Source organism: Adiantum capillus-veneris, chromosome 4 (assembly GCF_014529385.1).
Source record: "Adiantum capillus-veneris isolate H3 chromosome 4, ASM1452938v2, whole genome shotgun sequence".
NCBI classification, from domain to species: Eukaryota; Viridiplantae; Streptophyta; class Polypodiopsida; order Polypodiales; family Pteridaceae; genus Adiantum; species Adiantum capillus-veneris.
In genome coordinates, this window is record NC_140934.1 from 13631127 (window position 1) to 13642182 (window position 11056).

Genomic DNA, 11056 nt, shown 5'->3' on the forward strand with positions numbered 1-11056 from the left:
AATAGGATGCATCTTGGCTGAGCTAGAAGAAGGAAACATGGATTTTCCAATCTGCTATGCTAGTCGACAACTCAACAATGCTGAAAGGAATTACACAACAACAGAGCGAGAGGGATTAGGAATGATTTATGCTGTGAAGAAATTTCGGCATTATCTTCTAGCCAATAAGTTTGTGTTTTTCACAGATCATCAAGCCTTGCTCTACCTAGTGAACAAACCATGCAATACGGGACGAATAGTGAGATGGTTCATCATCTTATTAGAATTCAACTTCACGGTAGTAGTAAAAAAAGTAAAGACACATCTTAGAGTGGATCACCTTTCAAGGTTGACGAATGGAGAAGACCCTATAGGTGTAGATGACGACATGCCAAATGCGTACTTATTCAACATAGAAATGATACCAAAGTGGTCTCAGGATGTTGTTAGTCTATTAACCTATGGAGGAGAGTTTGAATCAATACAACTAGAAATAAGTTACTATTCAGTAATCCAAAAATCTTCAGTTGATTGCAGGAAGGTTGTATCACTTAGGAACCGATAACATTTTAAGGTTATGCATCAATCCTGAAGAATATAACATATATCTGCGAGAAGCACATGTTCAGGAATGTGCATTTCATTGTTCAAGAAGGAACACATACAGGAATCTGTTACAATTGGGAGTCTACTGGCTAGGAACGAAAGAGAGTGTACATGAATATGTCACAGTATGTATTACATGTTCGTCAAAACCGCCAGCTGAGTATTCAACATTGTATCAGATAATGATCGCTCCTGAATGGAGTCAATATATTGTTGAATATCTCACAAATAGAACTTTTCCAAAGGGAACCTCAAAAGCGCGTCAGAGAGCTATACAGACAGAAACGCAAGATTACGCTTTAATAGGAAATCAACTCTATAAGAGAGGAAAGGACAACCAACTTAGGATATGCGCATCAGAGTCAGAGTATATGATAATCCTAGAGCAAGCTCATGGAGGAGTAGGTGGAGGTTATTTCTCAGGTGATAAGACAACAAAAATTGTCTTAGCTGCAGGAATATGGTGGCCGACATTACACATGGACGTTGAGGAATACGTAAAACGATGTGATGACTGTCAGCAGACAAAAGTACCACTTAAAAGAGATGATATGCCGCTCAGGCCAATGATGGGAGCAAGAGCCTTTGCAAAATGGGGGATTGATTATGTTGAACCTATCTCACCTCCTGCATACAGGACTCATGCACAATACATCATTGTGGCGACGGACTATCTAACAAAGTGGGTTGAGGCAAAAGCAACTCAAAAAGCAGATTCCATGACCACGACACAATTTCTGTATGAATACATCTTTGTACGATATGGATTACCAATAGAAATTGTGATTGATCGAGGCACACACTTCATAAATGAAGTGATGGAGATCCTTCTAGACGAATTCATAGTAATATATCGCAAATTAGCTCCATATCATCCACAAGCCAATGGACAAGCTGAAGCGACGAACAAAACCATATGCACGGTCCTTACAAAGATTGTATCTGAGTCGAGAATTGATTGGGCCCAGAAATTGCATTCGACATTATAGGCGTATAGGGTAGCATATAAAACATCCATAGGAACGACCCCATACAACATGGTTTTTGGTTTGAATGCTATTTTGCCAATAGAATTTTTAATTCCAACACTGAGAGTAGCTAAGGAATTAGAGTGGACAGGACATGAGCTTTCAGATAGAATAGACGACCTTGAAAAGCTAGATGAGCTTCACTTAAAAGCCGTGGTTTCAATCTACGCTCAAAAAAGGCGACAAAAAGAGTTCTTTGATAAGCATGTGCGAACTAAAGAGTTTAAGATTGGGGACTTTGTCCTAGTATACACTCTAAAACAGCATGCAAAAAAACTTAAAAAGCGAGGGATGGGACCTCTTGTGATTAAAGATCTATCACCAAGTGGGGTCGTCAAGCTTGCTACATTAGACGGAGAAGAAATGCCAAGCTGGATTAGTGGATGCAGATTGAAGAAGTATCATTTTCCACTAACCCAAGAGATGCTTCTCAAAATACATCAAGATAAGCTGCGACTTCAGAAAAAGAAAAAGATTGTTGAGGAAGCGCAAGTGGAAGCAAAAGAAAGAATGGAGAAAAGAAGACTACTGCGTCAGAGACAACGCAATGAAGGATCCTTATAAATAAACGCAGTCAGTGTATCAAAAATGGGTGAAGACAAAGTAGAGCCCATCATCGAGGTCAAAGTGGGGACAAACCAGATTAAAGCCAGAGCACTATTGGATTCAAGAGCACAAACTAACCTGCTTTCAGTCAGTTTGTACAAGCAATTGTAACATGACACTAAGTTGCAAACTGCCAAACAGGAGTTGAAGAGTTATTCAGAACACTCAATTAAAGCAATCGGATGCACAATACTCCACATAAAGATAAATCAATATGTGTATCCACATATGTTCTATGTGGTTGAAGACAAAGCTATGCAACATCCGTCGTTGCTAGGACAACCATGGAAAAAGCAATACATGCGATGATTAATTGGAGCTCTAATTCAGTTAACATCAAATATGAGGAGGAAAGTCAATCAATTTTGTTCTCCAAAGCAACCGTACAGGTGCAAGCCGAAGAATCCAATGACAAGGGTAAACGACCTAAAGAGATTAAGAAGGAGCAATGGTAACCAAAAGCCACTTCTACAAAACAGGAATGCTCCTCAACGAAGAACTCTCAGAAATGGGTAAATAAGACAGAAAATAAAAGCACACCTCAACCTTGGATAAAACAGACTCAAAGTTGGTATGGAGACCTAAGAAGGTTGTGCCAGAGAGAACAAAGGTGGAAAACAAAGTCTTCAACACCAGACAACAGAGTGATTTCAGACAGTCAAATTCAGTGAAACAGGTCTGGATTCCAAAGAAGTTGATGACAACACAAAGCCATAGCAAGGAAATTTGGATTCCAAAGATTTGTAAGCAGAAACTCCCTTCAGTACAATCAACAGAGAATCTTAAGTACTCAAGGACAGAGACATCACAACCTAAAGTCAAGTAAATTTGGGTAGCAAAAAAATTGTGGCAAGCACAGGCAAATCAGAAGCAGATTTGGATTATCAAAATGGATAACAATGTAAAGAAGAATCCAGATACTGATTCTACTACAAAGGTGCTACAGACAACCCAAATATTGCCTAAAAACCTGACAATCAAACAAAGAGCGACATTATTGAAAATATTGCTATTTCATCGCTCTACAATTGAATTGACCAGGCATGACCACAACAAATACAATGCTTCACCCTCAGACACTTCATAGTCGTCCGGGAGGACTCAGACTAGGAAGGGGGGAAGTATACAGGTATACAGGAACTACAAGCAATAAGGACAAAGAAAATGATATTACAAGGGCAATGTCCTACATGATTTCAATTTTTTTAGGTTTGATTGCAGATATTGATAATATCTATGCCCTTATATACTTTGTTTTGCAATAATAAGAGATCAAATGATGAATTTGAGTCTCTAAGTTTGTAAATACTACTAAATATGCGTGTTTTTGGAGCCAAAAAGTGGTTATCCAAGTCGAGAAACCACAAATAAGTGTATATACATATACACAGGGCTACCAACTAATTATTGTGTATTTTTGGAAATTTTTGGCTTCGATTTGCTATTTTATTTTTTAAGATTTTCTTAATAAAAGTAAAAGAAAAATAAAAAAGCAGGCGAAACAAGATCAGAAAAAGAAAAGAATAGATGGTGATGATCCTAATGACAAGGGCAACCCATGGTAAAAATTGGGTACAATTTGGGAAAAGTTGCGAAAAGCCCAAAATGGCAGAATTTTGGCAAAGTGGACAGATTTCTCAGAAATAGGTCAAACGGAGTCCAAATTGAGAAATTTCAAATCCTAACGTGCATTTCACGACGAGATAGGAGCACATGTCAAATTTGGTAACAAGTGAGCCGGAAGTCCAAAGTTAAGTATTTTTTACCTCACTTACAAGCTCATTTGCACTATTACCTACTTGGAGAGAGCCAAGAGCACACAAGAGCATCCGACCTTCTACAACCTTCTACGACTGCTACGAGAGCTTAGAGGACTCCAGATATGAGAGGTAGACTCGTTGCCATAAGCTTTTGATACTTACCACTAGCTTTTGTCGCGAAAACTAACCAAAACAAAGAAACAAGAGCAGACGGGGAAATGGGTAGAATGCTAGGTAGAGGCACAACCGCCTAACCAAACCATGCAAGAACCACTAGGTGGCTTACCCTAGTGTAGAAGATGAGTTCCTAACTCTCAAAGTACGAGAAAAACCAACTGAAAAATCCCTAGGTCAATAGAGCCTGCAAAAGCGGTAAACAAGAAAAAGTTGTCGAAACGACACAAAACTTCACAAGAAGCTTAACAACATCGAGGACAATGCAACCATGGAGTATCTCCAGGTTTGGACCACCAAAAGTGGGTTGAAACAACCGATTCGGCGGCAAACACAGAAAGCGTCATTTTGGCATAACGGCCAAAATGGACGACCGATTGCCATGAAACTTCACAAGCAGCTTCAAATAGCCATTAATGATACATGTGTACAAGCGAAACCCAAGAGAAATCCGTTTCACTTACCAATGGTGAAAAAGACGCTTTCGGGCAACTAAATGGCTAAAGGTGGAAAAGAAGGAACCAAAGTCGAGTCCAACCACATAGACGACTTCCCAACACCTCAAATGAGCTCCGGATGCAACTCTCGAGGGGAAAGACTGAGGAAAATCAACTCCAACACCAAAAGACGACTTCGGAGACTGAAATGCCTACAAAGGGGGCTTTGAACTAAACTGATGATTTTTAAGGTTGAAAACTAGTTAGCAGGGCTTAGGGAACTAGCACAAACCATGCTTTGCACAAAAAACACTTTTTATCAAGAATAGCATCATACATGTATGATGTCTCACAGCATGATTTTCACATCATCTTGAACACATGAATGCATAGCCTCTTTCTATATGCTAACAACATCAAATGTACAAAGTATCATGAGATTTGGAGTTGAAAAACCAATTGGAAACTAAAAAGACGCCAAGTAGGGCATAAAACCGACTTATGGCCCTAAATTTGCCAAAATAGCTCCAAACTCAATGAAACTTTGTAGGATTGTTGTTCAGCACATGCACAAGCTATCTGGAACCAAAACGTATCATTTTGGCCAAAAAGACATCATATGCATATGATGTTACTTTGCAGATACAGAGCCAAAATTGATCATTTCTCATCATATATCCGTTATATACATCAAAGACATGCCACATATTAAGTTTGGTACCATTTGGTCAAGGGGATCACTTCATTAGTCCAATTAGAAGAAAATCCTCTATTTAAAGCCTAATCTTGCAAAAAATTCATCATACTCAACTTTAAGTCAAGATTTGAGTACACACAGTCCTTTACTATCATATGAGGAGCCCACAAAACCAATCTCATGCAAAAATGGCACAAAAGACATCATACGCGTATGATGTCTCCAGAGCCAATTTTGGTCCAAAAATGACACAAAAGACATCATACGCGTATGATGTCTCCAGAGCCAATTTTGGTCCAAACTATACCTAAATTTCATAAAGTCATTGTCTAAGCCTATATAAAGCCAAATCCAAGCTTACATTGCAAAATGGTTCACTTTTACCCAAAAAGACATCATACGCGTATGATGTCTCCCTACTTGATTTTTGCATTTCAGAGTTGCAACCACCACACAAAAGTGATCTACATGCCATTTGAGAGCCAACCACCAAGTTTCATCCAATTTGGATCACAAAATCCATTTCCCTCTCAATATCTTGCAAAGAGCCTGACCAAGATTAAGATGGCCATAACTTGACCAAATGGGATCCAAATTCAAATCCAGGCATATAGAATGGATGCCCGGGGGATTCACTGTGTTTTTCCGTATGGTACCACGTGAGTGTACAAGAGGGGGGGGTTTTGGATTTTGTAGATAAGCGTATACAATAGGGGTAGCCCCTCATTATTTCATACTCATATCGTATACATAAGGGAGGGGGTATCGGGGAGGGGTATCACATACTATGTGTGTGTGTGTAATATATATATACGTATATACATACACATGTACATATACACACCTTGTGTGTGTGTGTGTGTAACACATATGTATGTCTTTCACACATACATACACATCGTACAAACAAAGTATTACACACGAACACACACATATATCTACATATATATATATATACATTCACATTCACATTCACCATGGCTAAGTTGCATCACTCATCTATACTAGTATAAAAGGGGGAGGCATTCCGGTTCCCCCCCCCCGCGACACGCATCAACAGAAGCTTGCTCCGGCAGTGCACTATGTAGTCATCGGTTGCATAGGCGTGCACACAGCTAGAGAGAGAGAGAGAGAGAGAGAGAGAGAGAGAGAGAGAGAGAGAGAGAGAGAGAGAGAGAGATACAAAAATTGTGATGTATTTTGATCCATGCATCAACAATGAGCTAGATGTAAAAGCATTTTTAATCCTCCAGTGTTACGGGTCCCCTTTTTGGAGAGCATTTCGGGACCCTCCACCTCTCCTCGGCCTCTCGATACTAGCTCATTTTCATGTTCCGAGGCCTCAAGGGCTCCGAGCCAACGAGAGGCCTCCGGTGTGGGAAGGCTCGTTAGTGGAGAGGGGCATTGAGTATTCGATTGGAGCTGCTGCGCGAGAATGCCCTTTTGTGGCTTTAAGATGGGTAGGTCATGAGGCTGGATGTGAAAGCGTCCTACAGACGCCTAGGGGATTAAGGCCCAAGGCCTGCATAAGCAATCATTAACGAACCTTCGGGTTCGCTGCCGTTACACAGAGACAGGGGAAACTCCATCGCCTCGGCCGCGAGCTTGCGCGCCGGGTCATCAGTCTTCATGCCTGCACAGTGGCAGGCAGTGCTTGCGCCCTGCGGGATCGCCATTAGCCGTGGGCCTACCCAAGTGTGGGGGCCATGAGCTGTTTCATCATTGCACAGGAGCAGGTCGTGGGGTAGCAGACAACGCCCTCAGCTTAGCAGGTTTGGGGTTGCAGGCCATAGAGTTGCACCCTCATTACTACAAGCTTTTCTGGTGTGCATCCAACAGGCCTGCCACTCAGTGGGGGCTGCTTTTTCATTCCATTGGTCGCGCCCTGGATTGGGCAGCATTCATCATACAGGTGCAGGTCGGGGCAGCCTACAGTAAGGTTGTGCCCGGGTTATCACACACGGCTCCACCTCAAGCTCATGCATTAAGGCAGCCCCACAGAGGGGGCTGTGCGCAGTTGAATTTCCAAGCCCTGAGCGGCATGTTGGAGACACAGGTTAGTCCAGCCGGGGGCTATGTGGATTCTACCAGCTTACAGGGGTTGAAGCAGGAGCAGAGCCCGCTGGGGCTGCCTCTATTGTTATTCAGCAGGTCATTCCCTTCACCTTGTGGGGTACTCTGTTTTGCGTAGACATTCAAGCCAGAGAGGGCTGCGTTGTGTATTTGGAGCAGTTTGGATAGCTTCAGACTTAGGCTAGCGGGTGCAAGGCCCCTCCTTTACATTGTGATTTAAGGTCCATGCCCACAGTGGGCTGTGGTTGCGCGATTACCCGCTGTGGGTTGTGGTTATTTGGATCTCCACCTGGTCTTTGTTGAGACAGACTGTCGAGACAGTTTTGAGGCTTTTCGACTAGTCTCTCGAGTGAGACTCGAGCCCCTTTTGTTGTATGCCCGTAAGGGTGAGCCTTGGTGCTCCGAACCCTATTGTACTCCTTTTTGTCTGAGCCGACTTGGCTCCCCGAGTTTGAGGTGAGTTACCCCTCACTCGTGGGATATGTATTGAGTCGGATTTACTGGTGACGTCGACCACTATAGACCCGGCCTTGGTTTGCTCTTGGGCTTGTGTTGAGTCCGTGCTCAGTGTATTGTGACTCCTTATGCTATGTATGCACCTGGGGGCTAACATCCAGGAGGTAATCTCATTGATTATCAAGATGAAGTTCCGCACGCATTGCTAGCATTCAGATTTGGCCAAAGCATCTTTGCCATATATGGCTAGAAGAACTATGTACTATTTTGAAGCTACTTTTTCACAATGAATTTGTCAGTGCCGTTGCTTTCCATGTTGTCAAGAGGCTCCGATTGCTCGCCAAGTCTGGAAGAACATTACTTATCTCAATTCATCAACCAAGTAGTGAGGTTTTTGAGCTCTTTCATCACTTGTGCCTGCTCTCTTCTGGCCAAACAGTCTACTTTGGTGAACGATTGAAAGCACAAGAGGTAAAACCCTAAACATGAAAGAAATGAAAGTGTGTGGTCGCCAACAAAGTTATTCAAAATGGTCTGTTTGCATTTTTTTAATGATGCTGGATTTTCTTGCCCTCCTTTTCGGAATCCCTCGGACCATTTCTTATGGGTTATCAATTTTGACTTTGAAGAGGTATTATTCCTGTTTGCCATGTGACTAAGTTTTTCTTGACATATTGTTGATGAAGACCAAGCCATGCGCTTTTCATGTGTGCTAGACAAAAGATGAGGAACTGGGTAGTGAAACACTCACAAATTCACATAGAGCTCAGACTCTTATCGGAGCCTATGCGAACTCAGATATGAAGAAGGCAGTGGCTATAACAATACAACAAGTACAGTGAAAGGTGGTGGCTATAACAACACAGCAAGTACAACAAAAGGTTTGCTTACGTCGAATGTAGAATTGTAGCATTTGCTGACATGACGAATCTTAGCATTTGCTATCTTCTACATTATAGTATTGCATGATTTATGACATCTTGATGTTTAATTGCTGCTAGGGAGGAGAGCCAATAGGGAAAAGTGATCTTGGCAAAGCGAGCACCTTGAAAGAGACCTCTACCTTACATCAAGATCCTTCACAAACATGAGAAGAGACATTGCATACTACTGGTTCCGTTTGTTTATGTATACAATGCTGTCAATCTGTGTAGGCACAATCTACTTCAAACTGGGCCAATCTTTCGATGACATTCAGGTAAGAGGTTAAAATTTGTGGTGCATATCCACGCTTGTATTTGTGCAAATGCTTACATCATTCGTATGCATCACATCCGGACACTCATTTACGCACTAGATGCACATAGTTTACTTGCACATAAATACCTTGGATGCATCTTAATGCAATTATTTTTCACTCATGAGTTAATCTTTCTGAAGTGTAGGCAAGGGCTGGCCTGTTTATTTTCGTGACCGCATTCTTGACTTTTATGGGGGTTGCAAGCTTTCCATCGTTCATTGAGGATATGAAGGTACCATTTCTAATTAATGCCTTTGCACTTGCTTCTTTTGTGTTGAAAAAGGGTTAACTTAATTTTCCTGTAATACAAGATATTCATTTGGGAGCGTTTGAATGGGCACTATGATGTGGCAGTCTTTGTGATGGCAAATTTTCTATCCGCCTTTCCATTTGTACTCTTGCTGGCTGTCATCCCAGGAACCATCCTATACACAATGACCTCCTTGCATCCAGGTTTTGACCACTTCATATGATTTAGTGTCACTCTCATAGACACCCTTTCTGTTGAGGAGGGGCTACTTATGGCGGTTGCAAGCGTAGCACCTATTAGTAATGGCTGGCATCATTGTCAAGATAAAGTTTTCTAGGTGTGGGTATCATGGAGTCCTCTGAATATCAACTTGCCCAAGACAATTTTGTAAATCTTACATAGGTCTAAGTCCCATGTCTGCATTCTTAACACTTTGGTCTAGTAAAGTATAGGATGCTCGTTCTCTAGTAGCTTACGAGCTGGCACCATAACTGCGAATGCTCTAGGCTATGATGTAGGATAAGTGGGCCACTGAGGTAGCAACTACAAAGGAAGAGATGGATGAGTAGGGGGTGGTTTGAATGTAGGCTATAGATGGCCATTGGATTCCCCCTCGACAAGGCGGATTACAAGAGGATGCGAGGCGGGTAAAGTCGGCTAATTACAAGAGGATGCGAGAGATGTCGGCATGAGTGGAACAGCATGTTGGGGAAGTCTATGGATGGCCGATGGGTTCCCCCTTGACAAAGAAGGCTGTCCACCGTGTGGGAGCGCAACATGAGTGGGCATGAGGATAGCCAGGGTAGTAGAGACCAAATCACTACGATAGGGGGATGCAATGAAAAGGGTGGCATAATTTTTAGTGGTTTTTCAAACCATGTGTGGTGGCACTCAAGAAGGCATGGAAGGAAGAGATGGTGAATGTGATATACGCACCACATTGCGAGAGGGCAGAATTCGGTGAGCACCAGCCCGCGTTTCATTCAAGTTGCTGCTTGCTTGGCGAGTGATTATGGACATGTTCCTACTCATTAGCCGACACTGGCTAAGATGGAATTACTAGACACTAAGCAGCGGGGCATCAAATGAACAATATTTGTATATCGACCAACAAGGCAGTGAGGCAAAGAGTCACTCTACAATGTGGGGATTGCAATCGAGCAACTTCAGTTGGCTGATTGCTTGGACTGAGTTTATGAGGTGGATACCTCCTTGTCATAGAAGTTGTGAATCCACAAACAGGTGCAAAAGGCAGCCAAGTCGATGCCAAGTTTTGGGACGTGGTATGCATAGAGCACGCCATTGATCTCATGGGGTTATACAGCGGTGACGCTGATGTGCAGTTGGAGAGAGTGAATGTGTACTACAACGAGGCAAGTTGTGGGTGCTATGTGCCTCACGCCATGCCCATGGATCTGGGGCCAGGTACTATGGATAGTGTTCGAACGGGCCCCTATAAGCAGATCTTCCGCCCTGATAACTTCGTCTTTGGCTAGTTCGGAGCCAGCGTTCGAGTCCCGACTATGGAGCTAGCGTCCGATTCTCGACTTCTTCCACTGTAGCCGCCGACGTTGTTGACTCCCTGAGCCTCTTGTTGCCTGTCCGATGCACTAAAGCGGATTTTAGATCATAGTTTGAAGCATCTATTGGTAGTTACACTAAATCTTGTCACATTTTATCAAATTTTTTCAAGGCAAGCTCGGAACCTAGCCTAGATTTTGCAAGTTAGTAATACCAACAATTTTGGGTG

At 42.5% G+C, this 11056-nt stretch overlaps 3 pseudogenes; all 3 read left to right on the forward strand.

Moving 5' to 3' along the window:
- The first annotated feature begins 6480 nt into the window (after positions 1-6480).
- On the forward strand, positions 6481-8843 carry LOC147458733 (uncharacterized; annotated as a pseudogene).
- Positions 8844-8903: 60 nt separating this feature from the next.
- LOC147458734 (ABC transporter G family member 11-like) lies at positions 8904-9887 on the forward strand (annotated as a pseudogene).
- A 196-nt stretch (positions 9888-10083) lies between these two features.
- LOC147458735 (tubulin beta-2 chain-like) lies at positions 10084-10802 on the forward strand (annotated as a pseudogene).
- The last annotated feature ends 254 nt before the right edge of the window (positions 10803-11056 follow it).